The following is a 14,886-nucleotide window of genomic DNA, read 5'->3' as shown; positions in this document are numbered from 1 at the left end:
TACAAATAATGCTATGAATATTCTGCTACACATCTTTGGTTCATATATCTTGCACTTTATTGAGTAGAATTGCTGAATTTTCTAAAGTGGTTAAAATAATTTACACTTCCACTAGCAGTGTATTAGAGTTCCCATTTGTTCCATAGGCTCGTCAACACTTTGTATTGGCAGTCTTCTAAATATTTGCCCTCCTAGTGAGTATATAATGGTATCTCATTGTATTTTTCATCTATAGGTCTCTGATCATGTTTTCTAGCCATGTGATTATCTTCTTTCATAAAGTGTACATTTAAGTCTCTTGTACATTCTCTTATAGGATAATATGTCACTCTTTTTAATTAATCAATAAGAATTCTTTTCTCTATTTTAGAAATGAGTTGTGTCAGCTGAGTGTTACCATCTTCTGTACTGTGGCTTCCCATTTCACTTTCTTAATGATGTCTTTTGATGACAACTCACTCCTTTTCTTATCTTTAAAGGTTAATGCTATCTGTATCTCATTTAAGAAAAATCTTTCCTGTCTCAAGATCATGAAGACCATGTTGTCTTCTAGAAGCTGTATTTTATCTTTCTTATAACAAACATGAACTATGATCACTCACCTAGAGCCAGACATCCTGGAATGTGAAGTCAAATGGGCCTTAGGAAGCATCACTATGAACAAAGCTAGTGGAGGTGATGGAATTCCAGTTGAACTATTTCAAATCCTAAAAGATGATGCTGTGAAAGTGCCGTACTCAATAAGCCAGCAAATTTGGAAAACTCAGCAGTGGACACAGGACTGGAAAAGGTCAGTTTTCATTCCAATACCAAAGAAAGGCAATGCCAAAGAATGCTCAAACTACGGCACAATTACACTCATCTCACATGCTAGTAAAGTAATGCTCAAAATTTTCCAAGCCAGGCTTCAGCAGTACGTGAACCATGAACTTCCAGATGTTCAAGCTGGATTTAGAAAAGGCAGAGAAACCAGAGATCAAATTGCCAACAGCTGCTGGATCATTGAAAAAGCAAGAGAGTTCCAGAAAAACATCTATTTCTGCTTTATTGACTACGCCAAAGCCTTTGACTGTGTGGATCACAATAAACTGTGGAAAATTCTGAAAGAGATGGCAGTACCATACCACCTGACCTGCCTCTTGAGAAACCTGTATGCAGGTTAGGAAGCAACAGTTAGAACTGGACAGGGAACAACAGACTGGTTCCAAATAGGAAAAGGAGTACGTCAAGGCTGTATATTGTCACCCTGCTTATTTAACTTATATGCAGAGTATATCGTGAGAAATGCTGGGCTGGATGAAGCACAAACTGGAATCATTTTTGCCAGGAGAAATATCAATAACCTCAGATATGCAGATGACATCACCCTTATGGCAGAAACCAAAGACAAAACTAAAGAGCCTCTTAGTGAAAGTGAAAGTGAAGATGAAAGTGAAAGAGGAGAGTGAAAAAGCTGGCTTAAAGCTCAAAATTCAGAAAACTAAGATCGTGGCATCTGGTCCCATCATTTCATAGCAAATAGATGGGGAAACACTGGAAACAGTGGCAGACTTTATTTTTGGGGACTCAAAAATCACTGCAGATGGTCACTGCAGCCATGAAATTAGAAGATGCTTACTCTTTGGAAGGAAAGTTATGACCAACCTAGACAGCATATTAAAAAGCAGAGACATTACTTTGCCAACAAAGGTCCATCTAGTCAAGGCTATGGTTTTTCCAGTAGTCATGTATGGATATGAGAGTTGGACTATAAAGAAAGCTGAGCACTGAAGAATTGATGCTTTTGAACTGTGGTGTTGGAGAAGACTCTTGAGAATCCCTTGGACTGCAAGGAGATCCAACCAGTCCATGCTAAAGGAAATCAGTCCAGGGTGTTCATTGGAGACTGATGCTGAAGCTGAAGCTGAAACTCTGATACTTTGGCCATCTGCTGCGAAGAGCTTACTCATTTGAAAAGACCTTGATGCTGGGAAAGATTGAAGGCAGGAGGAGCAGGGAATGACAGAAGATGAGATGGTTCGATGGCATCACCGACTCAGTAGACATGAGTTTGGGCAAACTCCGGGAGTTGGTGATGGACAGGGAGGCCTGGTGTGCTGCAGTCCATGGGGTCACAAAGAGTGGGACATAACTGAGCAACTGAACTGAACTGATGAACACTTTGTTGAATTACTATTCAAAAATTTTGAACTAATGTATATGGATACTACAGGTTATTATTAGTCTTTTATTTTTATCAATATGGCAACTGTGGTATAGCTTTTTACTGTTATTGAAATTTTTGAGATACTCAAGACATACAAAAATAGACAAAAATATTGTATTAAAAAACACCTTCAAATATCCATAACCCAGGTTTCTTTTAGGCTAGTTGAAATAATCTTCTAAATGCAAGAGACTGAGTACTTTCAGAGTCTTAGTCAATCGTCTCTTACTCAATTATCACATTACTGTGATAACAAATTCTAATAAAGTTACTGGTAAGGTAAATTTTCACAAATGGCTGTCTCAAATCATTTTGAGAGTGAGAGGTTTACATGTGCATAAATAAATAAAATTTTCTTATGAATTAATTTCTAAGATGAAAATTATGTTTCTTTGTGGAAATCCCTCAGTTTAAAAGTCTTTGGTTTAAAATGCCATGAACCTAGATAGTCCAGTACAATAATGGAATGGATAATCTCCAAAGTATTAGAAAGCAATGGAGTATCTTGATGGTTCCAAAATAACTTCCCTTGGCACACTTACCCACTATCGGCTTGCTCAGAGAAAAAGAGATTAGCCACAATAACAGAAGACCTTCAGCTTCTGGGAAATATGTGTAATAGTGGATCTGTCAGCCCATCTGTTATCTATCAGTTCTATAGTTTGGAAGTAGCTGTGCATAAGTAGGACACCGTTTTCCCCGCATGACAATGCAAAGACATCATAGGTAGAAGCAGCTCCTTTCCAAGGGTTATTAGTAGGCATGCAAACCAGCCAGGTGCTGCCAGACAATGGAGCAGGAAACACTTATAACCTGCACTTCTTCCTCAAGGAATTACTTTGGATTAGGAACCCCAAATCCCAACATAGACACAGTTTGCATAACATGAGTTCCAAGTCAAAATCTCTCTGCAGCTATCAGACACTATCTAAACCAAAGATGTGAGTAAGGAAAGTTTCAAATTCTCTTTGTTACTTCTAGACTAAGAGAAGTTATAGGATTCCAACATGGAAACTCTAAATCTTTTGCCTATTATTGGCATCCTCTGTCTCCTAAGTATAAATGCTGTTGAGTGTCATATTTATCCAAGGATAATGAAACAGAAAAGAATGGGAAAAGCTCATCTGGGCCGAATCTCTACTCTTCTGTAGAATTTTACTTGACCTCAGAAAAATAGCAGACTATTTTTCTTTGAAGGCAAAAACGGAGCAGCAGAGGATGAGATGGTTAAACAGCATCACTGACTCTATGGACATGAATTTGAGCAAACTCTGGGAGACAGTTGAGAACAGAGGAGCCTGGTGGGCTACAGTCCATGGTGTTGCAAAGAGTTGGACACAACTTAATGACTCAACAACAACAATAACAAATTTTTCTTTGAAATGTATAAAAAGTGAAAACAGTCAAATGTTTCATGATTCTTGAAGCAAGAAATTCCTTTAAAAAATGGGATTTTTTTTTGGGGGGGTGGATTTTGATACTAAATCTTTAATATTTGCTTAGGGATTTTCCTTTACCTTTTTTTTAAAACTTTGGTTCACTTTTAAGTATTAATTTGCATGTCAAGATGTAACACTTCAGAATAATTTAAATTCATTTTCTTAGTACTTCAAGAAAGAACATAGCCAATGAATGTTGAATAAGTGATTTAATGGTCCACAGTGGGGGAGAAATGGATGTAGCATCTCAAGAATGGCTGCTGGCATGCAATGCAAATTGTTTATTGTGTTTGACTTAATTTTTCAGTGTATATGAATGAAATAATGTTAATTTCAAAAGTGGCTTAAGATCTTCATATGAAGCTCTTTGACGGTAATTTCATTTTCTATTTTCTTCTATTCAGAATATATAATATATAATAAAACCTACTTCTTTTATCTGCTTTATTGATGATTAGCTGCTCAGTTATCTCCTAAGCATTCTTTGCCTAAATTTTTCTGTTTTACCTGGAATACTCTTAAAGAGAGGTAATTTCCCCCAAGTTCCTTATTAATTAAGTCCCATAAATTCAATGATCATCCCAGGATTCTGTTCACCTCAAGAATTTTACTGCCCTTTTCCATTTTATTAGTAATCTTCAGCCTCACCAGATATGATTCTGGCTTCTTACTTCTTTGTCTTGTTAAATCTTCTTAGTTTCTTGGTTCAATAAAGATTCATTTCCTTTCTAGAGCTTTGGAGAAAGTAAGGAATAACAATATATGAAAACAAAACAAGAATCCTTGAGAATATAGTATTAACTTTTTAGTATTTACAACTTATCTTTTACAGTGGCTCTAACTAGGAAGTGTACAAATCTCAAATCTAGTGTAGAGGACATCAGCAATTTCAGAGGTCAGAAATTAGATCAATTTGTTTTAACTAAAATTTGGATAATTGTTTATTTCCTTATTCTGTCTATTGTTTGCTAAGAAATAAGGTATTAAAATCATCGATATCACCAATGATAATACTCCTGGAAGTATTAATTCTGAAATTAAAACAGATAGTTTTTTTACATAACATTTTAAAGTATATTCATTGATTTAGTCTTATTTACATGAAATTTGTACAGAAAAAAAACTTTATAAGTTGAAGATGTTTTATTTCTTAAAACCTAAAGTTTAAAGTCATGTTTCATTTTTTTTAATAAAAGACCAAGTTATAATAGCTTTAATGATCATTAGTGTAGAGGTCAATAAATTAAGGCCTACAGACCAAAGCCAGCTTGCTGCCATATTGATACTACCTACCAATGAACATTTGCCACCGTATTGATGCCAGAGAATACTAACTTTGAAACTTTATTAAGTGAAATATTATCCCAAAAGAAAAAAAAAGAGAACTTTATTCTTCCCATTAGTAGATATGTATTTTTAATGTTCTCAATTATTATTATTGTGTTTTGAATTTTGTTAATAAAGCAATTTGTTATATTTTCTGTAATTCGTTATGTTCCATATGCTATCCTTAATTTTGCCTCTTGGTCTGCAAAGCCTAAAATATTTACTATTTACCTTTACAGAAAAAGTTTGCTAACCTCTGCATTATACCATCACCAAATGCTACAAGCACACTAAACCATTATCAAGAATATAAATATTATAAATGGAATATATTTTGTATAAAATCCACTCAAGATATCACTAATAATTTTCTTAGAAGAGTTATAGTTTTCCTAAATTTATGGATATATCTTTCCTTCTTCAGATACAATTAAATCTAAGAGATCAGAATTGAGAGATATTATTTTGGTCCATCTCTATCTGAAAAACATATAAGATCTCTCAATTATTAACTCAGCATATGTGACCACCTTCAGGCACTGTCTGCCTGCAAGTTATGTAACTATTACTTTTACACGAAGGGACAGTTTCCTGAATGCCTGATACCAGGCACTTCTATGGTTATCTCCTTTAATCCTCACTCAAGGTTCATGCCCTGCTATCCTTGACTCTGAAAGCTGTTTTTTATCATGCTGTCTCCCATTGGTATAGTGGTTGTGTTGTTTTTCAAATTTCTGAGGTTTTCATGTTTTCTAGCATGGATTATTATCGCAAGTTTCTTTTTTCCCCCTCTCTTAACCATTTCTTACCATTTCTTAACAATTGTCAGTAATTCACAAATGGAGATACACACTCATGGTAAGGCTTAAGAAATAAAGGGATTCTGAGATATAAGAACAGAAAAAGTAACACTGGAAAGTGGCATCAGCAGTGAGGTAAAGAATGAATCTTTGTGGAACCAGGATAATCTTACTTCCTCAGCTCAACTCTATACCTCCAGTTTATGGTCATTTCCAAATGGTCTAATCTGGCCCTGTTTTTCTTACTCATAAAGAAAGTGGTTTCAGACACAGTCTTAAACAACCAAACATCAAATGTTTTGTTGTTGTTTTGCCGACACAAGACTAATCAGGAAAATTTACTAATATTTAATTATCTTTTCCAGTTTTTATTAAATATTTTAACTTTCAAATTAAAAGATGAAAAAAAATAAAAATACTTTTGATTGTACAATGGAAAATGCTTCCAGGATATTTTGACAGAGAAGTTAACTTTTATAGGAAGTTTTCTAGAAATGGATATTGAATTTTGATGCAGAAGACAACATATACTAGGGAAATATATTTTTAAAAAAGAAAGTTAAAAGATACTTTCCATGACAAGCTTAGAGGTAAAAAGTATTTTTTCTATAAAACAACCCAAGTTGCATCAGAAGTAAATAAGTAGAAGAGAATTTACTGATAAGAAAATGCTTGAATACTTAATAGGTATGGAATAAAGGAATAGAGTATTGTTAAAGTGGCCTGGGAAATTTGTACTTTCTGCAGGATCTCTGCCTTGCTCTTGGCCCAGGTAGCCACAGTGAGCAGCATCAAGCCATGAGCAGGCTGACTCATCTGCCCCCAGAACCACTAAAGTACAGTGACCCAATGTGTGACCAAGCTTTTTTCCTATTAGGCAGATGAGATTAACAATGTTCCTCTGATTTGCTACACTTAAGGGCTTAAGCACTTGACATCTATCAGCCATTCCATAAGGGAGGCAACACTAAGATTACAATTTCCCATTCAGAAATCGTTGGCTTTGAAACTCAGTGTTATTTCTGCTTTGCTTCTCAACTAACTGGTTAGATCCACCTTTCAATTTATATTGTTTCCAACCCTGTTTTCTTGGGTTTTGTCCTGTTTTTTTTTGTTTGTTTGTTTGTTTTTTAATCTATTCATTCAAAGTTCTGATTAATTTCAAGGAATTAAAAAAAAAATTGACACTCCTACAGATTGTCCTCCATATTGTAGAAATCTCCCCCACTGAATGACTCCCTTCAGACTAAGAATGAATTATCCAAGAGGTAGAAAGAGGACCACATTCAAGTAGGATCATGGAATCCTAGGGAAGATAGCTTCAGTGAGAGTCAGGGTTCAGTCGTATTCAATACTGCAGATGAAGACTAAGAAAACATAGATTTAACTTATGAAGTCCTCAGCATTGTTTTTAAATCTTTTCTTCCTATTTCTCATCAATTTCCATGATTCTTCCCTATCTTTGGCATTAATATCACCCTTGAGAGAATCACCAATGCCCTACTACCTTCAGACTTAATTTTAATAGAAGCAGGACAAGGACCACAGTAGAGTAGCATATTGGAACCCCGAGGAGGGCTTCCTCAAGAGTGAGTGTTTGGCAATGTTTATTTCTCTTTGGGCTTAAGACTTAAGAGAGGGCTATGAAGGATAGGAGAGAGGTGAAACAGAAGAGATAATTTTTAGTTCAGTTCAGTCACTCAGTCATGTATGACTCTTTGCAATCCCATGGACTGCAGCTCTCCAGGCTTTTCTGTCCATAATCAGCTCCTGGAGCTTGCTCAAACTCATGTCCATTGAGTTGGTGATGCATCCAACCATCTCATCCTCTGTTGTCCCCTTTTCCTTCTGCCTTCAATCTTTCCCAGCATCAGGGTCTTTTCCAATGAGTCAGTACTTTGCATCACGTGGCCAAAAATATTGGGGCTTCAGCTTCAGCATCAGTCCTTCTAATGAAGCTGAAGGACTTAGAATAGGGAATTTTTTTTAATTTAAATTTATTTATTTTAATTGGAAGCTAATTACTTTGCAATATTTTATTGGTTTTGCCATACATCAACATGAATCCACCACGGTTGTACACATGTTCCCCATCCTGAGCCCCTTCCTCCCCATACCATTGTCCCGCTAGGACTGCGAGACTATAGAAAACCTTACTCAGCCAGTCCTTCTTTGGCTTTCTGCCGAGCTTCTTATTATCTTATTTTGTATAACTTAATAATTCAGCAAATAATTTCTTATTCACTTATTTTTTAGAAATGCATGCTTTATTATTTGTACTGTCTTATAAAATAACTGCATGCATGATAAAGCATATGCTTTTAAAATGTACTATCTTAGTACTATCTTACATTTTATCTTAGCTTTAAAAAAAAAAAGCTTCTTCATATAGTCTGCTTTTCCTGGAACCCAAGTAGTTATTTTGTTTTCCTTCTTTTTCATTTTCTTAACCAGGTCCTCAGAGTTTATTCATGTTTGAAATAGTCATAAGATTTTAAAATTTAGATTAGAAGGAACCTAAGACATCATCTTCTGTTGGCTAATCTCCCACACAGTACAGAAATGTTTCCTGCAGCATCCTTGGCAGATGCTTATCCAGTCTCAACTTGGATATCTTCAGCAAAGGAGCTCATCATTTCCTAAAACAAACCATTCTGTTGGACAACTCTATTTTAAAAATCCTTATGTTGAGCTAAAATATGTTTCTTTGTAACTTATACTCATTTACTCATTGTTTTAAATTTTCCTTCTGGAATAAGTCAAAACAAGAGAACATTCCAGATAGCTGTATTTAAAATACATCTAAATGCCATTCCTGTCTTTTTTATTTATTTATTTTATTTTTGCTTTCTTGTCCCAAAGCACCAAGCATAATTTGCTAAACATAATAATTATAAGAAAGGTTACCTATTTGGTAATAATTTAAAAGCTATCTTTAACATTATATAAACCCCTCTGACATTTTGAAAACAAAAATCCTTTTGTAATTATCTTGAATTACATTTTTGTTTACCAAAAAAAAAGAGTAAGAAGACTGCCATCTATTTTCAAAGGTGAAACTACATGACCACATACATGTGGGAATGTAGAGAAAACCAATTCAATTATAGAGGTCTGATTAAAATCTAGAGGTGTGCATTTTTGTTTCCTTCTCATATGTAGACTGTCATTAAAACTTATTGCTTGTGAATTAATGATGACAATAATCTTGTAGCAGCTAGTATTTGTTGGGTACTTGCTATATGTAATTCATGTACCTGGTCTCTACATTTAGACTGAGTTCTCTCTCAATAAGAACTTTCTAATCCCTTATAATATAATTTATGGTCCAAACAAGATGCTCTGAGCATCAAAGAAGGTACTATTAATAGCTACTCTGAGACAACTGGTATAACCTGAACTGTCAGAGGGGGACTTAGAGTCACTCTTCTTGAAGTTGAATTGGAGTTATTCCATTGGCTGATACCATTTGCCTAGAAATTTGCATACACATGCCACATTGTTTCAAAAAACTCTAAAAGGCATTTTTAAAACATTATTTCCTGTCCTTATGATTTAAGTTGCCACTTAAACCCCACCCTCTCCATTGAACAATGTAGTTTTGTAAGCAAAATTTACTACTTTTTTCATAATTTGTCAAAAGTGAAAACAATCCATTGTTATTATTCCACTCTTCCTCATCTAAAATGGAGGAAATAGTAGGGTTTAGAAGTCTAGACCACCATCCTCCAACAGAACCCTATCAGCCTTAAGATGTTCTCAAAATGAAAAAAGAGGTAGAGTTTGAAGAATCAGAGCTGTTGTGTTAGTAATCCCAAATTTCCAGGCCTAATTAAAAATCAGAATATGGAGAGCACCTAGTGCTTCCAGATTATTTTGTAAAAGTGCTATTTTTGCAAAACTAATCCCGTGATCAATAAAGAATACCCATCCTCATTCTAAGCAGTGTTCTCAGTCTCAGCTGCACCATCACACGAGGCTGATTCACTCTTAGTTGGTCTGGGGTGTGACCTAGGTGTGAGACTTTGATGTATATATCTCAGGTTGAAAGCCATTATTCTAAACCTACATAGAGGGGGGAAAAAAAGGTTTTTTTTCCCCTAAGTCTAGGATTTGTGATTGCAAATGCTAGCATAGTGAAGGCAAAAAGAGAAGGGGGTGGCGGAGCATGAAATGGTAAGATAGCATCATCGACTCAAAGTGTATGAGTTTGAACAAAACCCTGGGAGATAGTGAAGGACAGGGGAGGCTTGTGTGCTGCAGTCCGTAGTGTTGCAAAGAGTCAGACACGCCTTAGCGACTGAACAACAGAGCAGGAGGATCACATAGATTCCAGACTTTGACATCTCAAGATCAATGCCTCACTCTGAAACATCTGGTTGATTCTAAAGGAAACTTTCAGAATCTTGCTGGTCAGATCGAGAGGGGAGGAGATTCTTATTTTTCCCTCAAAATATGTCCTTTTAACCTCAACCTGGCAGAAATCACTTTAGACCTTCTTCTGTTCATAAAATAAAGACTTTTGTGAGTTATTTCCTTTTTGCAGTATTGTATACTACAGAAATTGGATCAAAGCAGTGATTAGGTAAACTTTGGGGAAAACAATGTCTATTTCCTTTTGTTAGTAAAGGAGAAAAACAGCATAGAAATACTTGTTTGCCACTGTTCTTGCCTTTGTACTCTTTAAAATGGATTTAAGATAGTTACCATTTATCCTGTCACTAAGGAGGCAAGGTACACGCAAATAATTTTCATAGGAGCAATACCAGATGATCTTCATACAAAAGCGCCTCTTTTTTTATGCTATCTTTTCTATTATACATTGCCACGATCCATCAGCCTACCTGTACTAGCTCTAGGATGTGTTAAGGAAAATATTTTTTTCACTTTAGTATCAAATACTCTTTCCTTAATGACTCAGTATCATCGTATCCTTTGCTTTATTTTTTAAATCTGTATACGATTTTCTTTCCTGAATAAATTATGTGCCCTAAAGGTAGCTGCCAAATCATGATTTTGACCCATTGATTAGATACTTCTGATTCTACTTACTCGAATGAAATGAATCTCACATGAGCCAGCAGCTTAGTTCTCATACCAAACTGCCAGAAGGTCACATTACAATGAAACTTCAGTTCTGAGAGTTAATAGTTTCCTCACGCTCCTCCCTCTGTCAAATATGTTCAGCTGAGCTTGTGCATATGACTTCAGTTCATAAAAAGTTTACAAGTGCAGCTGGAATGCTTAGCATTTGATTGTTACATAAATAAGTATTTGAGAACATATGTAAATTTGACAGTGTTAGTACCAGATGTTCCAGTAACACAATAATGTGCTTTGAATGTCCCTTCTCACTTTCAACTTGTTTATTCTGGCAGTCTCTCTTTATCTGCTAAGTTTCAGATAAGCACATATTAACTCTATCCATAGTGTTGACCCTCTAATTGTTACATTCAAGTTAAAAGTATTTCATTTAGTGTATAGAAGTACAAATAGCATAGATGCTAATACACAAAGTCATTTTTTACACATCTCCATAAAATACAAATATTTCAACTCCTAAATGTTTATGGTTTATAAAGAAGAAAGAAATCTCTGGGCATATGAAGGTACTCTCAGTTTTATAGGAATTGCCCTTCCAATTTGGAGTTTTCCAAGTTGTTTTTTTTTTTTTTTTCCTCTGTCTTTTTGACCACCAGCCACTTCAGTTAAGGATTTCTGCCTCCTACACAAATTCCCCTGCCTTCCTCCAGTCTTCTCCACCCCCCTTACCATAGTTGACTATATCTTGATATGTAGAAGCTACTGGCATTCTGAGCATAATCTTCGCTTCTTTATGGTTTTGTTTTGCAATTATTTCAAACTCACTGAAGAACAGTGACAATAAGAATCGTACGTAAAACACTCATACATCGTCTTGCCAGATTCACCTGTTGTTGATATTTTGCCCCATTTCCTCTATCGGATGAATGTGCACTCTCCTTCTCCCTTTGCATATGTGTATATGCATAGACATGTATATATTATGAATATATTTGTATGTGTGTGTTTATATGCACACATATGCATTTTTTCTAAACCTTTTAAATATTAGTTGCATGGTCTTTTATTCATACACTTCAACGTGTATTTTTTCTACAAATAAGAATATTGTCTTACATACAAGTAGATTTAAGATAGACTTTTTTCCCGCTAATCTTCCATCTGTATTCCAGTTGTGTTAGTTGACCCAGTGATATTCATTACAAGGTATCCAGGTCTTACTTTTGGAGTCAGGTTGCATGTGTTGTATGCGATACCAGTAGTGGGCTATGTTGAGAAAGTTATAGGGCCCTGGAAACCTTAGTGGCCCAAACGTTTGCTGAAAGAAGTAACTTATTTAGAGGAAAAATCCAAATATAGTCAGGAATGAAAGCAAAAAGTTGAAGCCAGAAATTCAGTTCTAGGCCTCAGAATGAGAGGTCATACAAGGCCCCAAAGGGACAATCAATCATGAGATTGGAAACGTGATACAATATGTGTTAAGGCAAGAGATTTAGAATTAATGCCCTGAGATTGATGGAGGTCTGTCTTCATGTGAAAATATCCCTATAGTAAGGAAATAAGCTTGATAGCCTGAAAGAGCCAGAGCCTGCCTTGCTTGGGCTTTGCCTGATAGAAGACTGTGACTCAGTTAGTGGCATGGCTTACTTGGGTGAGATGAGCTTCCCTTGGTGACGCTCTGGAGCAGAACCTGAAATGTCCTTCAGAGATAGAGGAGTTCAAGACCTTCTGTACTTGTTGCCTCTGATCATGAGGGAAAAGGTAGAGAGCCATCCAAATAAGAGTAAAAACAGTAAGAAGTAACAGGGGAAAGGAGTAAAAGATGGGTAGGGAAATGATTTCTGATTTTCAGAGTGGACCTAGGAAACATGCTTCGGGTTTGTCCAATGGACGCACAGTTCCAGAGGGAAGAGAGTCATCTAAGTCTGCTGCTTACGTGTTTCCTTTGGTAGAAAATGTGTTTTATTTATACGTAATATTATTTGTAAAAAATTAGAAATACTGTGTTATAAATTGAAAGCTTGCTTTCAAAGATACAGGAAAACAAGAAAAATGCGCATGGAGTTAAGTAAGAGGAGACCTAATTAGCATTCTTATAGAATGAGCTGTAGATTTACGGAGACTTACAAAAGGGAAAAATACCAGAGCACCAGACTAGCACATCAATCATTTGAAATTGTCTGACAGTCCTGAAGAGGATATCCTGGCTGCAGAAAGCACAGAGCTGTCTTAAGGATAGGGGCCCAGGTCAGAACTTAATAAGAACAAAAGATGAGCAATTTTGAGAGGAACCAGCTGGCTTAAGGTGATCCAAAGTGCACAGATGTTAAAGGCTTACTGTTCCAACAATACTATTACCGACACAAGAAAAACAGAATAACCATTTAAAAAAAATAACAAAACTTGATTTACCATGTTGAGCCTTGGGACCTAACAATATATGTATTTCTGTTCTGCCATACTAACTTTCTTTTTTTTTAATTTTTATTTTCAGTACATTAAATTTACTCATAAGAACATTCTAAAAATGTACAATTTTCCCTTTTTAATAGCATATAATAAAACATAAAAAAAGCCCCAAACAGAATACCTGATGTTTACAATTCACAATCGAATTAGGAGAATATTAAATATTTACAAAACTATATATCTTTTAAAAAATATTTATAAAGTTACATGCAATTTTGTAGAATTGATATAAAAGAATGGTTCAAAAATGGGAGAATTTTCCTTCATTCCTAAAAAGAAAACATATCCAATAGAAGATTCTTGAGTACCATATCTACTTTAATGTTATTTTATTTTGTGCCTTCTGGTTGATGACTGTGAGAAAGGACAGAATTTATTATAAAGCTTGAAAAAATGTAGCTGATCTTTCTTATATATATATATATATATATATAAATCATAGCTGATCTTTCTTAGAAACACATGTGTATATATATATAAAATCCTGTTGATGTGATATCTTAAGTAGGTTTTTTAAATGGTCTAAGCACAATAACTAAGAATCTATAATTTCCTTTATGCTTGCATCAAAATCCCTCAAACTCTTAACACAGGTGGTTTTGTGGCAAGTAGAGAGATGTTAGAGCGCACATCAATTATGAACTTTTTGATGTGGTTATCGAATGTAAAAGGGAGTAATCTAAAGCATAAAATCTAAGCGGTTGGAGTCATGGGAATAATCAGGAACTGAAAACAAAGTGGTTTGGAAAATGTTCATTTTGCTAGTGCAGAGTATGTTGCAGTTAAAGTCATAAAAGTTATTTTTACATTCTTTAAGACTGTGATCATTATCTTCTATCAATAACATTGAATATTTTCTGAGTGTAAGAAATGTTACTGATAATTACATGGAAGCATTACGTACCCTAGAAAAGAGTCACTATGTACTACCTTTTAAAAATATTTAAAATGAATCATTCACCATATGTAGTAGAATCAACTATCTCAAAGATACCCGACTTTATTTAGCAAGGAGTATCAAGTACTTGGGGGCTTCCCAGGTGGCTCAGTGGTAAAGAATCTGCCTGCCAAGCAGGAGACTTGAGTGCAATCCCTGAGTCAGGAAGATCCCCTGGAGAAGGAAATGGCAACCCGTTCCAGGATTCTTGCCTGGGAAATCCCATGGACAGAGGAGCCTAACAAGCTACAGTCCATGGGGTTGCAGTCATGACTTAGCAACTAAATAGCAGCAGCTACAGCGTAAAGTACACAATAATAAAAAGCTTTTACGCCTGTCTCTGTGGCATTACTGAGTACATGGGTTGGCCATGTGAAAATTCCTCGTTGCATGTGCCATACACTACAGGAGACTTCCTCATTTGCTCTTACATGAAGATGTGAAAATAATAATATTAAAAGTGTTCCTCTGTGACTAGTTATCTCTATTTTCAATTCTAGGACAGAGTAACTGCATAAATAAGCAGAATTTCAAATTTGATTATCAAAATCTGTAAGTATATCACGTTCATTTTGTTATTTGTATTCAGAGAATGGGAAAGAAAGGCTATCTAATTTCACTGCAGCTTGCTTCCTTTTTTAAAAAGAAAGCATCAAAATAGTTTCA

This window comes from Bos indicus, chromosome 10, assembly GCF_029378745.1.
Source record: "Bos indicus isolate NIAB-ARS_2022 breed Sahiwal x Tharparkar chromosome 10, NIAB-ARS_B.indTharparkar_mat_pri_1.0, whole genome shotgun sequence".
Taxonomy (NCBI): domain Eukaryota; kingdom Metazoa; phylum Chordata; class Mammalia; order Artiodactyla; family Bovidae; genus Bos; species Bos indicus.
This window is presented reverse-complemented; position numbering follows the sequence as displayed.